The sequence below is a fragment of the Cygnus atratus genome, chromosome 3 (assembly GCF_013377495.2).
Source record: "Cygnus atratus isolate AKBS03 ecotype Queensland, Australia chromosome 3, CAtr_DNAZoo_HiC_assembly, whole genome shotgun sequence".
In the NCBI taxonomy this organism is placed as follows: Eukaryota; Metazoa; Chordata; class Aves; order Anseriformes; family Anatidae; genus Cygnus; species Cygnus atratus.
The window spans coordinates 33,127,380-33,143,298 of NC_066364.1; the positions used below are offsets into that span (position 1 = coordinate 33,127,380).

At 37.0% G+C, this 15,919-nt stretch overlaps 1 long non-coding RNA gene across 1 annotated transcript in view; it reads right to left on the bottom strand.

The window, feature by feature from the left end:
• The window catches only part of LOC118246135 (uncharacterized), a 29,020-nt gene extending 14,269 nt beyond the window's left edge, over window positions 1–14,751 (bottom strand). The window contains exon 1 of the long non-coding RNA XR_004778083.2: window positions 14,456–14,751. This is a non-coding gene — a long non-coding RNA (uncharacterized LOC118246135). The remainder of the gene's footprint in view (window positions 1–14,455) is intronic.
• Between the last annotated feature and the right edge of the window lie 1,168 nt (window positions 14,752–15,919).

The following is a 15,919-nucleotide window of genomic DNA, read 5'->3' on the forward strand; positions in this document are numbered from 1 at the left end:
TGGCCTGGATTGGAAGGGACCTCAAGGATGAACTAATTCCAACCCCCATGCCATAGGCAGGGACACCTCCACTAGATCTGGTTGCTCAGGGCCTCATCTAACCTGGTCTTGAACACCTCCAGGGTTGGGGTATTCACAACCTCTCTGGGCAACCCGTTCCAGTGCCTCACCACCCTCTGAGTTTGTCTATTGTAGTGATTAATTTTTGTTTGTTTATTTTTTTTTAAATTTTTGGTTGTTTTTTGATGGTGTAACTGATATATTCTATCTCTTGGGTGAACTTTATAGTCACAGAAATTTCCATTTTCTCTTTTTCCTTTTTCTCTTTTTCCCTTTTCCCCTATTTTCTTTTCCTTTTGCACAATAAGTACTCCTCACTGGCTTGCCTGAAGCTATTCAAGGCATTCACTCTGTGTTACCTAAACTGCAGACAATGGAGGGAAGAGGCACAAAAAAGGAATATATATATTTCTCTGTGACAGTTTTCAGCACATATTTCCAGTTGTCAGTCTTACCCTCTTTTTCTTGCTTCCTTGGACAAGCCTTTTTGAGAAGTAAGGCATTTGTCAAAGAACAAAAAAGGCAATACTCATACAGTTATATATATCACAAACAACCAGTCCAGACTGTGTGTAAATTAAGTATTATGAAGTGATCTTTCCAAATGTCTGATAATATTTAAAAATTCTTGGAAAAGCCCTGCTGGCAGAAGATTTATCTGCTGGTAAATCAAGCTGAAAAACAGAAGATGATCGGTATGACCTGTTCAGCTGACCTATGCAGTATTCAGTTGATCCCATTTCTTTCTTCAGGAAAATGCTTCCAGTAATTCAAATGTAGGTATAATTTAATACAGAAAACTTGCAGAGAGGTAAAAAACAAGTAAAGGACAAATTGTACCAGGAAAATATGACCAATTTATTTGACGGCATTACAAAACTAATCGGATTGAAAAAATCCATTTGAGAGACTATTACATCAGAAGTGATATGACTCATAGTTTGTTTTTGTTTTGTTTTACTTTCATAGCATTTAGGTCAGAAGGGATCACTGGAACATCCAGGTCATACTTCTGTTTTTCAAGAGACTTTACATTTCACCCAAAGGCTTATGTGTTAAGCCCCTTACATTTTTTTTGTTGTTGTGTGCCTTGTGTCTGGCTGACATGTATTCAGAATTGCGCTCAGTCTTGAACTGAAGAACAAAAAGAGAGTTTTTCCATCATCAGCCTTGGGAGTTGTCCTGGTTTCAGTTAGGACAGAGTTAATTTTTTTCCTAGTAGCTGGTAGGGTGCTATGTTTTGGATTAGGATGAGAAGAGCGTTGATAACATGCTGATGTTTTAATTGTTGCAGAGCAGTGCTTACACTAAGCCAAGGACTTTTCAGCTTCTCACTCTGTCCTGCGAGCAGGAAGGCTAGGGGTGCAGCCGGAGCTGGGAGGGGACAGACCCAGGACAGCTGACCCAAACTGGCCAAAGGGGTATTCCATACCATCTAATGTCATGCTGAACAATATACAGGGGTGGCTAGCGGGCTGTGGGGGGGGGGGGTGGGGGGGGGCAGGAGCGGCTGCCTGGGGATAGGCTGGGCATTGGTCACCAGGTGGTGAGCAATTGCATTGTGCATCACTTGTTTCGTACACATTGTTATTAGTATCATTAGTAGTACTATTATCATTATTATTATTATTTTCCTGTCTTAATAAACTGTCTTTATCTCAATCCAGAGGTTTCATTTTCCCATTTCTCTCACCCATCCCAGAGAGGGAGGGGGGAGGGGAGGGTGAGCGAACGGCTGCGTGGTGCTTAGCTGCCGGCCAGGTTAAACCACAACAGTCCTTTTAGTCCCACACTCCATAGTGGTCCACTTGCCCGGTAGACATACAAGTTCTTCCTTGAAGGATACCTTTCATTCACAGCTGACAGGAGATGCCTCCAGAGGCTGTAAGGTGGTGCTCCATCTCCAATTGCTTTGTCAATGCCTGCATCTCTAGCAAGGGATCCCAGCCGCCTGGCTTCCCTGCCCTCTAATTCCAGACAATTGGCTCCAGTGTCCCAGCACCGGAGCAGCCAGGTGACAAGCTGCTCACCTATACAGCGACCAAAACCTTTTCGCACATCTCATAGCTCACGCTGGTATGGGTTTTGGGTAGTTACTCTTGTTTTTTTGACATCTTCATCTTCATCCTCCTGTTCCTCTGATGGCCCAGCCTTGTCTTCTCTATACTTAGCCTTAGCAGAAGTTTCTCTGCGTTCAAAACGACCTGATTTTCTATACCATCTTTTCACCTTGTCTACAGGGGCAACTTGCACTTCTACAGCTCGTTTCTCTGACCCAGCCACAGGGCCTGCCACACGGGTTGGGATACACACTGGGCCAGCCACAGGGGTTGAAACAACCGCTGGGCCCATCACAGGAGCTGGAACGACCACTGGGCCCATCACAGGAGCTGGAATGACCGCTGGGCCCATCACAGGAGCTGGAATGACCGCTGGGCCCATTATAGGGGTTGGAGCGGCCACAGGAGCTGGAGCGGCTGCGGGAGCTGGAGCGGCCGCAGGGTCCATTGTAGTGTTTGGAGTGGCTGCAGGGGTTGGAGTGGTTGATGGGCCTGTCACAGAACTTGGAGTGGCCACAGGGTCTGTCACTAGGTTTATAGTAGCACTGATTGCAGCTCAATAGGCATAGGCCAGACCCCAGCATGCTGCAGTGATTTATGTCTCTTTGGAATTGCCAGAGTGATGACACCTCTTTTTCAAGCATTCTAACAATTTTTTAGGATTTTGCAGTTGTTCAGGGGTGAATTTCCAAACACTGGAGGTGCCCACTGCTCTAGAAACCTGCCCATATACTCCCACACTCCCTGCCATTCATAGCCATCTCACCTCAGGACATCTCTGGATGGAATTCCTAAGTAGTTGTTTAACCTTAAACAAAATTTGAAGCACATTCAGGAGACATAACAATAAGAACATGCTGGTCTGAACATCCCAAGGATATTCAAAATCTTGAAGAACTATCGTAACTAGCTCGGAGGATAAGAGGGGGGCGAAGGAGAAAGGAAGAGTGAACAAGTAGGAAATAATATCTCCCCGTCCCCTCCACAGATTGACTCCCTGAAAAAAAAAGGCAATAGGTGTAATTGTTGATAGTTTCTGAGATATGGTTTCCAAAGTATAGAGTCGACGACAGTGCTGAGTACAAACACCAGGTTAGTCTCACGACCAGCAATTTCATCATATCATAAGCCAGTGTTACACCGCACAGTAACATAATGATCTTAAACCAGGGCCTGGAAAGGATAAACACCACGACAGGGAGCACATACAGAAAGTAACGTGCTATATAACTCAATTTGCAAAACAGGCATGGCAGACCTGAGATTAAAGCAATCAACATCGTGACTAGCAACTATTAAGCAGGTCTAGTACTTATACCAATTTTAGTTTAACACACTCTGGTCCGATCTGTTGTTATCTCTACACTTTGTGCCCCATGTTGGGTGCCAAAATTGATGACCAATGCCCAGCCTATCCCCGAGCAGCTGCCCCCCCCCCCCCCCCCCCCCAGCTAGCCACCCCTATATATTGTTTAGCATGACATCCTTGGTGTAGCATAAGCACTGGTCTGCAACAATTAAAACATCAGTGTGTTATCAACACTCTTCTCATCCTAATCCAAAACATAGCACCCTACCAGCTACTAGGAGGAAAATTAACTCTGTCCTAGCTGAAACCAGGACAGGAGTTCACCTCAATAGGTTGTCATTTTCACTTAAAAACGAAACAAAACAAAAAAAATCAACTTTACTGATTTTTTGACTTTAACTTTTCTTTGATGACGTGTCATTTTGCCAGGTAGTCTTGCTCTGCTGACTTAAAGAGACTTCATCATCAGGTGTTTTCTTTTCATGAAGAAAATCCTGAAAACAGCACTTCACAGCCTTCCTTTCAATACACTGAAGAGCAGAGCTCTGCAGCTTTCTAACTACGTGTCCTCTTTTTTGAACTTGCAAGTAACTTCTGTGGTTCTTTTGTGTATCTTTTCCCATTTTATTACTTTATTTTTATTTTTTAATGTAAGGTGGACAGGAAGGTAATATTCAATGTTGGTAATGCTACCATAATCTGGCCTTCAGAAAATAGTGAAAATCAACCTCATATTATACATTTAAATTTTGGTAAGGCACTTACTAAAGAGGCTGATACCAGTACTGTTTTATTTAGAAATGATTTAGAAAATCAGAATCAGAATTATTGATCAAACCTGAGACTTCAATTTCTGTTAGGAAAGTCTTGTTTCTACTTTCCAAGGTTTTTGATTTTTCTTTATAAACAATCTTTGATATTGTGCAACTTCTATTTTCACATACTGTTCTGAATCTGAAACCCAGGCTACTTTTCAGTAGGTTTCACAAGCTGTTTGCAAAGCACATGGTAATGGTCCTCCTTCAACATCTGAGTCTGATATTATGGAGCTTTGCAGCTATACAAGGTGTTAACTTGCCTGAAACCTCAATTTAAAACAAGTTGAACATTCAAAAAGGACATAGTCTGAAAGCATTTTGTTGTTCTTTGCTTTTTCCACAATTCCTCTCATATCCGTATCTAATGACAGAATTATGTCCATTTTAATATTGTCCTTCTTTCTGCTAAGCACACAGCCAAGTAATGAAAAGTACTGTCAAAAGGTCTTGAAGTAATTACAGGTAATGCTTTGTTTGAATAATGTGTTTAAACTTTATTAATACTGTTTATTTTCATATTAAACAAAAACAAATCAGTTGTAGATCATTTTTCTTTCATAAAATTTTCTCCTAATTCATGTTGAATATATATAAGATTAAGTTAAATTATTGGTATTTTTATTCCTGAAGACAAAACTACTCCACAAAAAATAATTTATTAATAGTTATTCTCATCCTGCACAATAATAAGTCATAGCTGGGTGAAGTAAGACAACCAACTTATTTTAATGAAAACATTCCTTTAAAATTTCCATTAACTCAACATAGGAGTAAATTTGTATATAAGGTTTGTAATGATGGAAATAAAATATGTTATGAAAATCAGTGATAATAAATGCACAGCAACGTACAAAGAGAAAAAAAAATAACTAAATATATCCTAATTAACGAAACTACTTGCACACACATACACACATGCATATTCAGTGACAAACTGAATTAGAGATTACTGTTCAGGAAAAAAAGATCTGGGAGTTATAATTCATAGTTCTATGAATAGTGAGTAGCAGCCATGGAAGCAGACCAAGTAGTAGGAGTTAGAGAGAAGGGCTCTGAGTAAAAAAGAGAAAATTTCCTTATGTGACTGAGTCCAGAGTGCAGCCCTGTCTTGAACAGAGGGCCCTGTTCTGTTCTCCTCATCTGAGAAACGCTGAAGAAGAACTGAATAATATTCAGAGAAAAGAGACAAGGGTGACAAAGGGTTTTGAAAGCTGCTGTAAAAGGAGTGATTGAATAAAGTACATCTCTTATGCCAGGAAAGAGACAGCTGAGGCAAGGATATGGGAGAGGTCTGTAAAATCTCAGAGGGCACAGAAAGCGTGAACAGAAAACTTTTTCCTTGTTTTTCATAATATGCAAACTAGGAGACACCAAATCAGATTATCAGCTGTCAAGGTGTGAAACAGACAACAGCAAGTATCAAAATGACGGAATTTGTTTCCTCAAGCTAATGTGAATGTCAAAAACCTATCTTTTTTTTTCTTTTTTTCAAAATGAAAGTACAGTGATTTATGGAATAAATCCATCAAAGGCAGGCTAGAGGCCATCTAAACCTAAAAAGGACAATTTAAAGACAATTTAAAGCTATAATTACAGCTCCAGTGAATCATAGATGAATAGAAGTTAGTGTATTTTGGGGAAAATGATCTCCTACCCCTTGATATATGTCTATTACTGTTATAGATGGTGCCAATCAAGATGGACCTTAATACAGCCATTATCATGGAAAGTACAACTATGTGGTATCAAATTTGGAAACAGGAATTTCAAATAAATGACTCAACATTACAACCACATTGAACTATATTCAGAAAGATATAGAGAAAACAATAACATAAATATCTGATTGAATTCAGACTCAATTTAACTGTGAATATTTTCTGAAATACTGAGATAATTTTGTTCTGGAAAGGCACACACTCTTTGGTATTATACTCTCTGAAAACTCTCCAAGTGTTCATTTTCTTTAAGCTTTAAAATTTAATGAAAAGCAACTTTTCTACTGTTTGTGATGAAAACAGGATTTTAAAAGATCATGTTATTGCCAAACTGACTCATGTTCACCCAGTTAGAAACAGTAATGTGTACCCACTTGATCAGTCCTAAATAAATAATTCAACCCAAGGTATGTACATCAAGAGTCATCTATTTAGTGAATTACTACATAATTTTATGAAAAAAACAATAAAACAAAAATATCACTTATATTTAAAGAAAGAAAGACTCTACCGTCCACTTCTGGATACTGAGTGTAAATAAACTCAGATTTCAACACTGAAAGTATTAGAGCCACATATAAGTCCATGATCTGTAATCTCCTCTTGAATTCCGAGTTCAGTTTTGTCAAATAGTATGGTGTAGCAGAAACACGAAAATACAGAACAGGGTTATATTAGGAATTAAAAGAGAAAGAGAAGAACTTCACAAAACAGTAAAAGATGAACATTGTGTAGGAATGACATTTCAGAAAATAGGTAGGTAGACAAATTCATCAGTCTGAATGGTATAGATTATTAGGAATCCCCAAATCAGCAAAACTATGCCAAAAATCTGTAGCCTTGTAGCTCAGTAAATATGGTGTTGCCATGGCCTGTAACAGGCCATGTTTTTGTAAATTTTTGTAAATCTCTTGATTTTTTGTAAATTTTGTACTTTTTGTAAATTTTGTAGATTTTTGTAAATCTCTTGATAGAATATATATATTGCATTCTTAGTTAATTTAATGCTCTTCTTCATTGAAAATATTTTAAAGCAGATTTCTCTTTATTCTTTCTCTAATACTGTGGCTATTTGCCCTACTGGGAAAGATACCCTCCTCCCTTTCCCTTCCCCCTTCTCCTTTTCTCTTTCTCTTTTTCTCCTTTCCCTTTCCCCTTTCCTTTTTCCCCTTTCTCTTTCCCCTTTCCCCTCACCCCTTCCCCCTCCCTTAATAACAGGTGATGTTCCAGCTAAAGACATTATCAAGCTATTTAAGTACTCAAACATTTGTTATTCTCTAATTTTCTTCTGTGTGCATCATCAGTTGTAATCAGCTATTCTGAATTGATATGACTTCATGAAGATCTTGAAATAAGAATTAACTTCTGTCACTTTGACAGTTTTTGTAGAACGGCAGCTGTCTTGTAAGCCTTTTAAATTATATGAATATATACAAGACAGAATAGAAATGACCTATTTTGCGTTATTTGTTTCAGTTTGCTTCTTGTTATTATTATGAGAATAAAACTTAGCAGCAGCATGAGGAGCTTTTGCTTCTTTTTCTATGGTGTAATGAGAGAAATAAGACCCTGGTGAAAGATAAAGATGTTTTAACACTTTTGAAACTAAGAACACTTGTGCCAACATTGCATGAACCCTCAAAATGCATACAAGTTTGGATAATGAAACTACTAAAAGTTAGATCAAAATGGATTGAATCAGTTTTAAAACTTGGCCAAAACAAACTGACTAGTTTCAATGATTTTTACCAAATAATGGACAAAAGGATTCTTGAAAGAGTCCTTGAAACCTAGAACAGAGGGCAAATGTTAGAATTAGGGTCCCACATTCTCCCCCTTAGCCTGTAGGACCTTCCTGTATCAGATGTCTGCCACATTGAGGAAGGGGCTACAAATGGAGGAAACTTTTTTTTTTTTTTTCCTATTTAAGTAGAATATGTTCTCAGAGTTGTAAATGCAGAGAGCAGCAACACAGCTTAATGCTTGCTTGAATTTCTCTGGAAAAAACTTAAGCTGCACTTCTGAAAAACAAACAAAAAAACAAACAAAAACTTACTTGACCTACTGATAGAATTGTGCTAAGGGTGAAAATAGCCATGGGATTGATTTCTGGGCTACACAGTAGACCAACGGCCTCTTCCTACATAACCTCATGTTGTCCCAACAGATCAATCCCTCCTCTGATGCTACTTGGAGTGACAGTATTAAAAAATGCCCTTGATTACATTTTTTTTTAAGAAAAGAAAGAAAAGAAAAAGAAAAAGAAAAAGAAAAAGAAAAAGAAAAAGAAAAAGAAAAAGAAAAAGAAAAAGAAAAAGAAAAAGAAAAAAGAAAAAGAAAAAGAAAAAGAAAAGGAAAAGGAAAAGGAAAAGGAAAGGAAAGGAAAGGAAAGGAAAGGAAAGGAAAGGAAAGGAAAGGAAAGGAAAGGAAAGGAAAGGAAAGGAAAGGAAAGGAAAGGAAAGGAAAGGAAAGGAAAGGAAAGGAAAGGAAAGGAAAGGAAAGGAAAGGAAAGGAAAGGAAAGGAAAAGAAAAGAAAAGAGAAAAGAAAAGAAAAGAAAAGAAAAGAAAAGAAAAGAAAAGAAAAGAAAAGAAAAGAAAAGAAAAGAAAAGAAAAGAAAAGAAAAGAAAAGAAAAGAAAAGAAAAGAGAAAAGAAAAGAAAAGAAAAAGAAAAGAGAAAAAAGAAAAGAAAGAAAAGAAAAGAAAAGAAAAGAAAAGAAAAGAAAAGAAAAAAGAAAAGAAAAGAAAAGAAAAGAAAAGAAAAGAAAAGAAAAGAAAAAAGAAAAGAAAAGAAAAGAAAAGAAAAGAAAAGAAAAGAAAAGAAAAGAAAAGAAAAAAAGAAAAGAAAAAAGAAAAGAGAAAAGAAAAGAGAAGAAAAGAAAAGAAAAGACAAGACAAGAAAAGAAAAGAAAAGAAAAGAAAAGAAAAGAAAAGAAAAAAAGAAAAGAAAAGAAAAGAAAAGAAAAGAAAAGAGAAAAAAGAAAAGAAAAGAAAAAAAGAGAAGAGAAGAGAAGAGAAGAGAAGAGAAGAAAAAGAGAAGAGAAGAGAAGAGAAGAAAAGAAAAGAAAAAAGAAAAGAAAAGAAAAGAAAAGAAAAGAAAAGAAAAGAAAAGAAAAGAAAAGAAAAGAAAAAAGAAAAGAAAAGAAAAGAAAAGAAAAGAAAAGAAAAGAAAAGAAAAGAAAAGAAAAGAAAAGAAAAGAAAAGAAAAGAAAAGAAAAGAAAAGAAGAAAAAGAAAGGAAAGGAAAAGAGGGAAGGGAAGGGAAGGGAAGGGAAGGGAAGGGAAGGGAAGGGAAGGGAAGGGAAGGGAAGGGAAGGGAAGGGAAGGGAAGGGAAGGGAAGGGAAGGGAAGGGAAGGGAAGGGAAGGGAAGGGAAGGGAAGGGAAGGGAAGGGAAGGGAAGGGAAGGGAAGGGAAGGGAAGGGAAGGACTCTGTACAATTTGAGACACTTCAAGGGCAAAAGAAACTGAGAGTTCTTCAGAAACATTTCCTATGTCCCAAACAGTTAAGCCATTTTTGGAAAAAAATTATAGCAGTCTCTCTTCTAGCAACTGACACTACATTTTCAGTGATTTATAAGAGATACAGCAGTAATTTAACATGGTGATGTCAGAAGCTTAAAAATTAATTTTTTTTATCCCCCCCTCTTTTTTTTTTTAATTGTGTATTAGAATTCTAAGAGGCTCCCAGAAGAATCTGCCACCTAAGTAAGTTTAAGGAACAATATTTTACAATTGCTATTTATTCTGTCTGTTCTAAACTGTTTTTGAGGGTAAAGGTTTCCACTGCAGTAGCCAGAGTATGTCTGATTTTTAAGATTAAACTGTTAAAGTCAGTTATCTAAGAGCATTATAATGTCACTATTAAAACTAATCTCACACAGAATGAACAGTGTGGTTGTCCATTATGCAGCACTTGTTCCATAAATGAGGCTAAGAGTGTGCTCACTTAGGCAAGCTTTAAAGTTTCTCAGTAGAATAATGTTGCTATTTTCAAGAACTTCCACATGTTTTTAAAGATTCTGTTATCTTTATCAGTTTTATAAATTTTAGGGGGGAGGGGTGAGTTATGAATATGTACAATGAGCTTAAATAATGAGCTTAATTCATATACTTTGAAGACAAAATATTAATGTTACTATCCAGGAAATGTAATGTAATTGAAATATAGATCTAAAGCTTATTTCTTGTTCTAGCCAGTCTTCCTCCCATATCAATCACAAATTGTAATACCACTCAAGGATACTTAGAATCTGAAATGACAAGAGAAGGGTAGTAAAAACTGTGTTCTATTCACAGCTTATAACTGCTGGACACATTGTGCCTGTACTTTCTAAAAGAATCAGACTTACATACTACCCCACCTGCTACTTATATAGGAAGATGAGATTGTTCTCCATTTAAGGAGAATGTTAAGGATAATAAATGTCCTTAAATCTTTGTCTATACTTTAGATTGTTCTGGGATGCTGTTACTGGTAGTGGTATTGTTTATTTGAGAAAAAAAGGACAATATTTAGATTAGTCAGTAAATGTCAATTAACTTGACTACATACAATTTGTTTGTGAGAAGTTTATTTTGATAATCCCATGTTTCAATAAGATCTCTAGCCACATGGAAATTTCAGCAACAAAAGCTGCACTCACTTTCTAGACTAGGAAGAAGATGTAATTCCCAAGCAATGACTTTTTAACCATCATTTTAATAAAGCTGCATAGTTTACATGCCAATCCCAGGAGCATAAAGGGGAAAATTTTCAATTGTGATAGGTGAGCTAAGCAAATAACTCCTACAGAAAACAGAGGTGTATGTATATTTCATTGTAAACTGAACATCTGCACCTTTTAGTCAATTTCTCTTTTCCTGTCATCTGGAGTTTTAAAGTAATTGCACTTATCTGTGTGGAAGATATGGCTCTCTGCTCCTACTGAATTAAATGATAATAAAGGACTTATGCTTATCACCAGGATGGCTTGAGCAGCATAGAGTCGGGAACGAAGCTTCCTCTCTCATAAATTACCAATATAACAAAGTTTTAAGAAAAGGCAATGCAGTGATAGTCAACCAGAAATTAAGAATTTAACATCAGAAAGAAACATTGGCTAGAATTATCCTTAGTTGAGATTTTTCTAGAAATGCAAGTCTTCAAGGAGTAGCAACTTTCTCACTGAATTTGCTGTCCTCTAGACTTTGCAGAAAGGTCTATCTCACTGGGCACAACAGGTCCATCTTCCACCCTATATGGAAGCCATAAAGGAAAGGAAAGAAAACCCTACATTTTTGCTTTCATGTTTTCAGGGAGAAGGACAAAGCAGTGGCTTTATATAGAGAGATAATCTAACGCACATCTTTAGAAAATAAAAATCTAAGCAAAATAAAAAAAAAATGCTATATATAAGTTATAAACTATTTCTTTAATGGATAAGACTTTAAATAAAAAAAGGCTATGTGCTTTCTTTTCCTCCCACGTCTCAGAATTTATCTGTGAATGTCAACAATATATTAGTGGATTTGGGGTTTAAAAATAACTCACTTCTACCAGCAATCTTTTAGGCAATGCATATGAAAAGCCATTTAACCACTCCAGACTGATATCAAATGTTCTCTATGTCTCAAGTTTAGAACAAATACTTGTTTTCAAACAAGATTACAACTTCTGGAACTAGCAAAGGTATGGTTAGAAATCTCTTGTCTCCACACATTCCCAGTGCGTGAACTCACATACTTTTTTATGCTACTGAAAAACAGTGATGCAGATGAAAGTGTAGTCAGTGTAGAGGTTTTTCTCTAGGTTCACTGCCAGTTTAAGTGGAGCTCTATTTAAAGCTATCAAAACAGTATGAGGCTTTCTAGATTTAAGACCCTCAGTACTTGCAACCAATTATTTAGCTTACATAGCATGTCTAGTTTGATAAATGTAGTCCCAACAGCTCTAGACAATGACATCAGCACAGTGCCTTCCTCTGTTGTTCCTGGCTGGGCTTCAGTAGGCAGAACAGTAGTAAGCTTTAATATATAAAATTCTTAGTGAAAATCACTGAACTTTCACTTTGTAACTGTGTCAGTCCAAAACAAAGAACTTACTCTGCTCAGCCACATGGACCTAGTCTGGATTTAGGTAGTAAAGAACATACACAACTCTTTGAAACACTTTATATTTACATAATAAAAGTGAAAGCTGAGTTTTGTGAAGATTCAGTTGTAGCTTGTTGTACTATTCTCTAGAAACTCTACATCATTGTTTAGATTCTATGTAAAATCAGTCTCATCACATAACTGGACTTACATTTTCTTTATTTGTAATTTTTGAAAACAATTGTCAACAACTTCAGAAGTCCCTTCCTGATAATAATGGAATTAATTTGTTTTATTTATTCCAGACCAAGTGCACTATAATATAATCTCTAAATGTTATCCTGATTTACAAACTGCTTTCTTCTGCTTTCTTTCTGCAACTCCACCAAACTAGGAAACAGGTATATTTGATCCAGATACTTGATTTGATCCTTCTGATGAACCATAGTGAGAATGAAAAAAACTCCACAGTTTTCCATACCTGAATTACAGGTGCTTCAAAGCATGCTTCAAAGACCACTTAAAAGAGTAACAGGCTGTGAATTTATATTCTGCGAACTGGATGCTCTGTGAAGACCTTGATCTTCTCCTCTAGCTTAGCCTACCCCCACAATATTCACTCATAGCTTCTGCTGTTCCTATGGTGTCCTCTTGTTCATCCTTGGGAAGGAGAAGTGTATTTTCCATGTAAGTTTACTGGGAAGCCTATCACACTATGTGGCAGCTTCAGAAGGAGCATTACTCTAGCTCTGATGCCTCTCAGCACCACTGAAGGATGGAGAAACTATCTACTATGCACACCCTCTCTACAAACAACTCCATAAATCAAAATTAAAATGTTATCACAACCACAACTGTGTTAGCTATGAAAGCTAGCTGTGTTAGCTGTGTTAGCTATGAGCCATCTCCTCTGCCTTTTAACCACAGTCATTTAATATTTCCTACTGCCCTCAGGGAAATTGGTGTTCCCTATCCCTACTATCTTCAACACTGAAAAAAATAAACAGGCTGAGGCTGTGGGAGCCCCATGAAGGATGAAATCGAGTCTTAGACAACAGTTAGAAGGGAGGAAGAACATAGAAGACAGAGTCCAGACCACAGCTTGGTTTGCATATCTGTTACAAAGTATGGGTATTAGTGAAGAGAAAGAATGAATTCATCAGAGCTGCAGTAGTGTTTCAAACCAGTACAATCTCAAACCCACTGTGATTTCCGAAGATTTGGTGTTCATAGCAAGCCCTCCATGTTGTGCTAATATACACAGGCCCTCCAGAGACAACATATGTTCTCACTCTGAGGTACAAAGCAGAGTCCAAAACTCACATATGTCAAAGAAACACTCCTGTTGTAGTTATTTTCATCAAAAAGGCAAAAGAGTGAATCTCCTGCCAGAAGTCATGGCAAGAACAAAAAGTACCAGTATACCAGTATTATAAGCACTCATGAAAGGGCAAAAGACGCTGTTACCCACAATATCCCTTGCAGCCAGATCTCTGGATGAGTACTTTGAAAAATACCACTTTTCCATAGTCTAAATAAAACTCTTCTCTCAGACTTATGGAGGGGTAGAGGGAGGTTTGAATTTTGCAGCCAGTATTGTAAACAGGCCATAACCAACATCAAGCTAGGTCTGTTTTCTGTTCATCTGGCAAACTATTTTGTTCGCCACCACTTCTTGCCATAGACTGCTGAAGCTGAAATAGAAAAGGGAGACGTTGTGGCAAATGCTCTCTTAAGTCTTCATAAAAAAGAAGATTTCATAGATGGGCATGTACTTCAGCATACTGTTCACCCTCAGCAATCTGTTTCTAGATTATTTTTAGAAGCAGAAGTCATCAGGATAATTTAAATGTAAGGGCCAAATCCTGATCTCAGCTGCATGAAATAATAGCTACAGATGCATCTGCCCGTACTGTGGGCCTGCTGGTTTTACTACCAAATTGCCAACTACTGAAGTCATTACAGACTGCAATTTACTGTTATAAGGGCAAAATTCACATTCAGTGAAAATTTCTCCAGAGTAAGGATATCTTCACTGTCTGCTTACTTACTGGCCCTCCTCATCATAACGCCTGTATATATTAGAAACCTACAACTGAGCCTTGCAACATCTTAACAATATTATCCCCTATTTGGGGAATAAGGGTACAAAGAAGTTGGATAGCATGCCATTTATAGCATAATGTGTCTGTGGCAGAACTGGTAAATGATCCTGTGTTTACTGTATCCCAATCCCCAACTTTAATGACAAAACTATCCCTTTTCTCCAAAACTGCTTCAGTGCAAATGCCAATTAACCATATAGAGAAGGTAAATAAACTTGTTAACTGCTCAGTTTAATGACCAAAACAAAAAACAAACAAACAAACAAACAAACAAACAAAAACAGTCAGTGTGCTTATTTAAGGCTAAGCTCTCACCTTTGTGATTTAGGGATGGTTACAGTCCCTCCTTTTTCATTCAGTTTTTCCAATTAAACTTACTTTCTTAGCAGGGACTGAAGCAGTCCCCACATGGAAATTTGGTGGTTCTGCTTGATCACCACTTCCTGACAGCTGCAGGTAGCAGCCAGGCACTGGACACAAGATAATTCTCATTCAAGTCAGTGAAATGAATCCCAGCATTCAGAGACAGCCTTGTCAGCCCCAGGGTGAATGACACTCCTGGAGTGCCAAAGATTCGGAAAGACATAATGTTAAATCAGCACTGGGTGGGTAATAGGGAGGATCATTTCAAATTGTATATTCTGGTTTAGATTATGCAGGCATGGAAAGCATGCATAGTCTTCTGGATGTACACATTCCTAAATAACACCACACATTTCTGATATTTCTGCAATGCACACTATCCAAAGAATGCAATGTTTGTCTCTTCAGAATGGATTGGACTTCCTATAAAAAAAAAAACATTTAGCTAAATACAAATCAACTCTCAAGCTGGCTAAGAAGAAAAGTGTCCTAAAATGTACTAGTACGTGTTTTGATTAGGAATAAAGGAACATTTTATTATTACACATATACAGAAAATTCAAAACATATGCTCTGTATGCAGTGTTTTGGGGCAAAGATTCATCAGTAAAACAAACTTAATCTACATTTAGGGACTTTTTGAGATGACTGACCAAAGAAACTTATATAATTTTTATGTTGTGTTCATGGAACAGCTGAATGTGGAAACCTTTCTTTTGTTGGCAAATGGGGATAACTGATTGGTTGACTGACAGAATTAGGCTATGACTACAAAAAAAAAAAATCAAGTAAAAGCCTCATAGATAAATAAAGATTTTAAAATAGTAATTTTCTGAGCATCCACAGATCCACTGAGGAATCACACAGGTTGGGAGAGATGGTGCTTTTAAATTTGATTCATAATTCATGTGATATATACTCCAAATTTTGGGTAGAGAAATCAACCTGCAATACCACACCAAATTTGGTTTTGAAGATTAGACGTCTGAATTCTTACCTGAGATATACAGATTTGGGGAAATCTGTGGCTAGAGACCGAGAATCATTTTTAAGCATTAAGTCTAGTTCATTTACCTGCAACACAAAAGAAAGAAATGAAAATGTTTTTTTTAATTTATTTATTTTTTCTAAGCAAGTAGGGATTGTTAGAAAGTCTTTTAAAGTTCATGTTTTATGTTCTTGAAAACCAATTTTCTAATAATTTTTACAGTTGATAGAGTTTAATCTGGTTTACAGCTGAAAGTTTGGTGAAGAAAAGTCTAAAGGTGTGTTAGTATCTATTATATGTGAAAACATTGGGAATAGCACAGAAATGAGTGCAGTAGTGGAGCCACAGTTTACATATTCACTTCTTCAGCTGTAGTGGAGGCTGGATTAGCCTGAACTGTCTGAGGAGGAGAAATCAGAAAACTATAC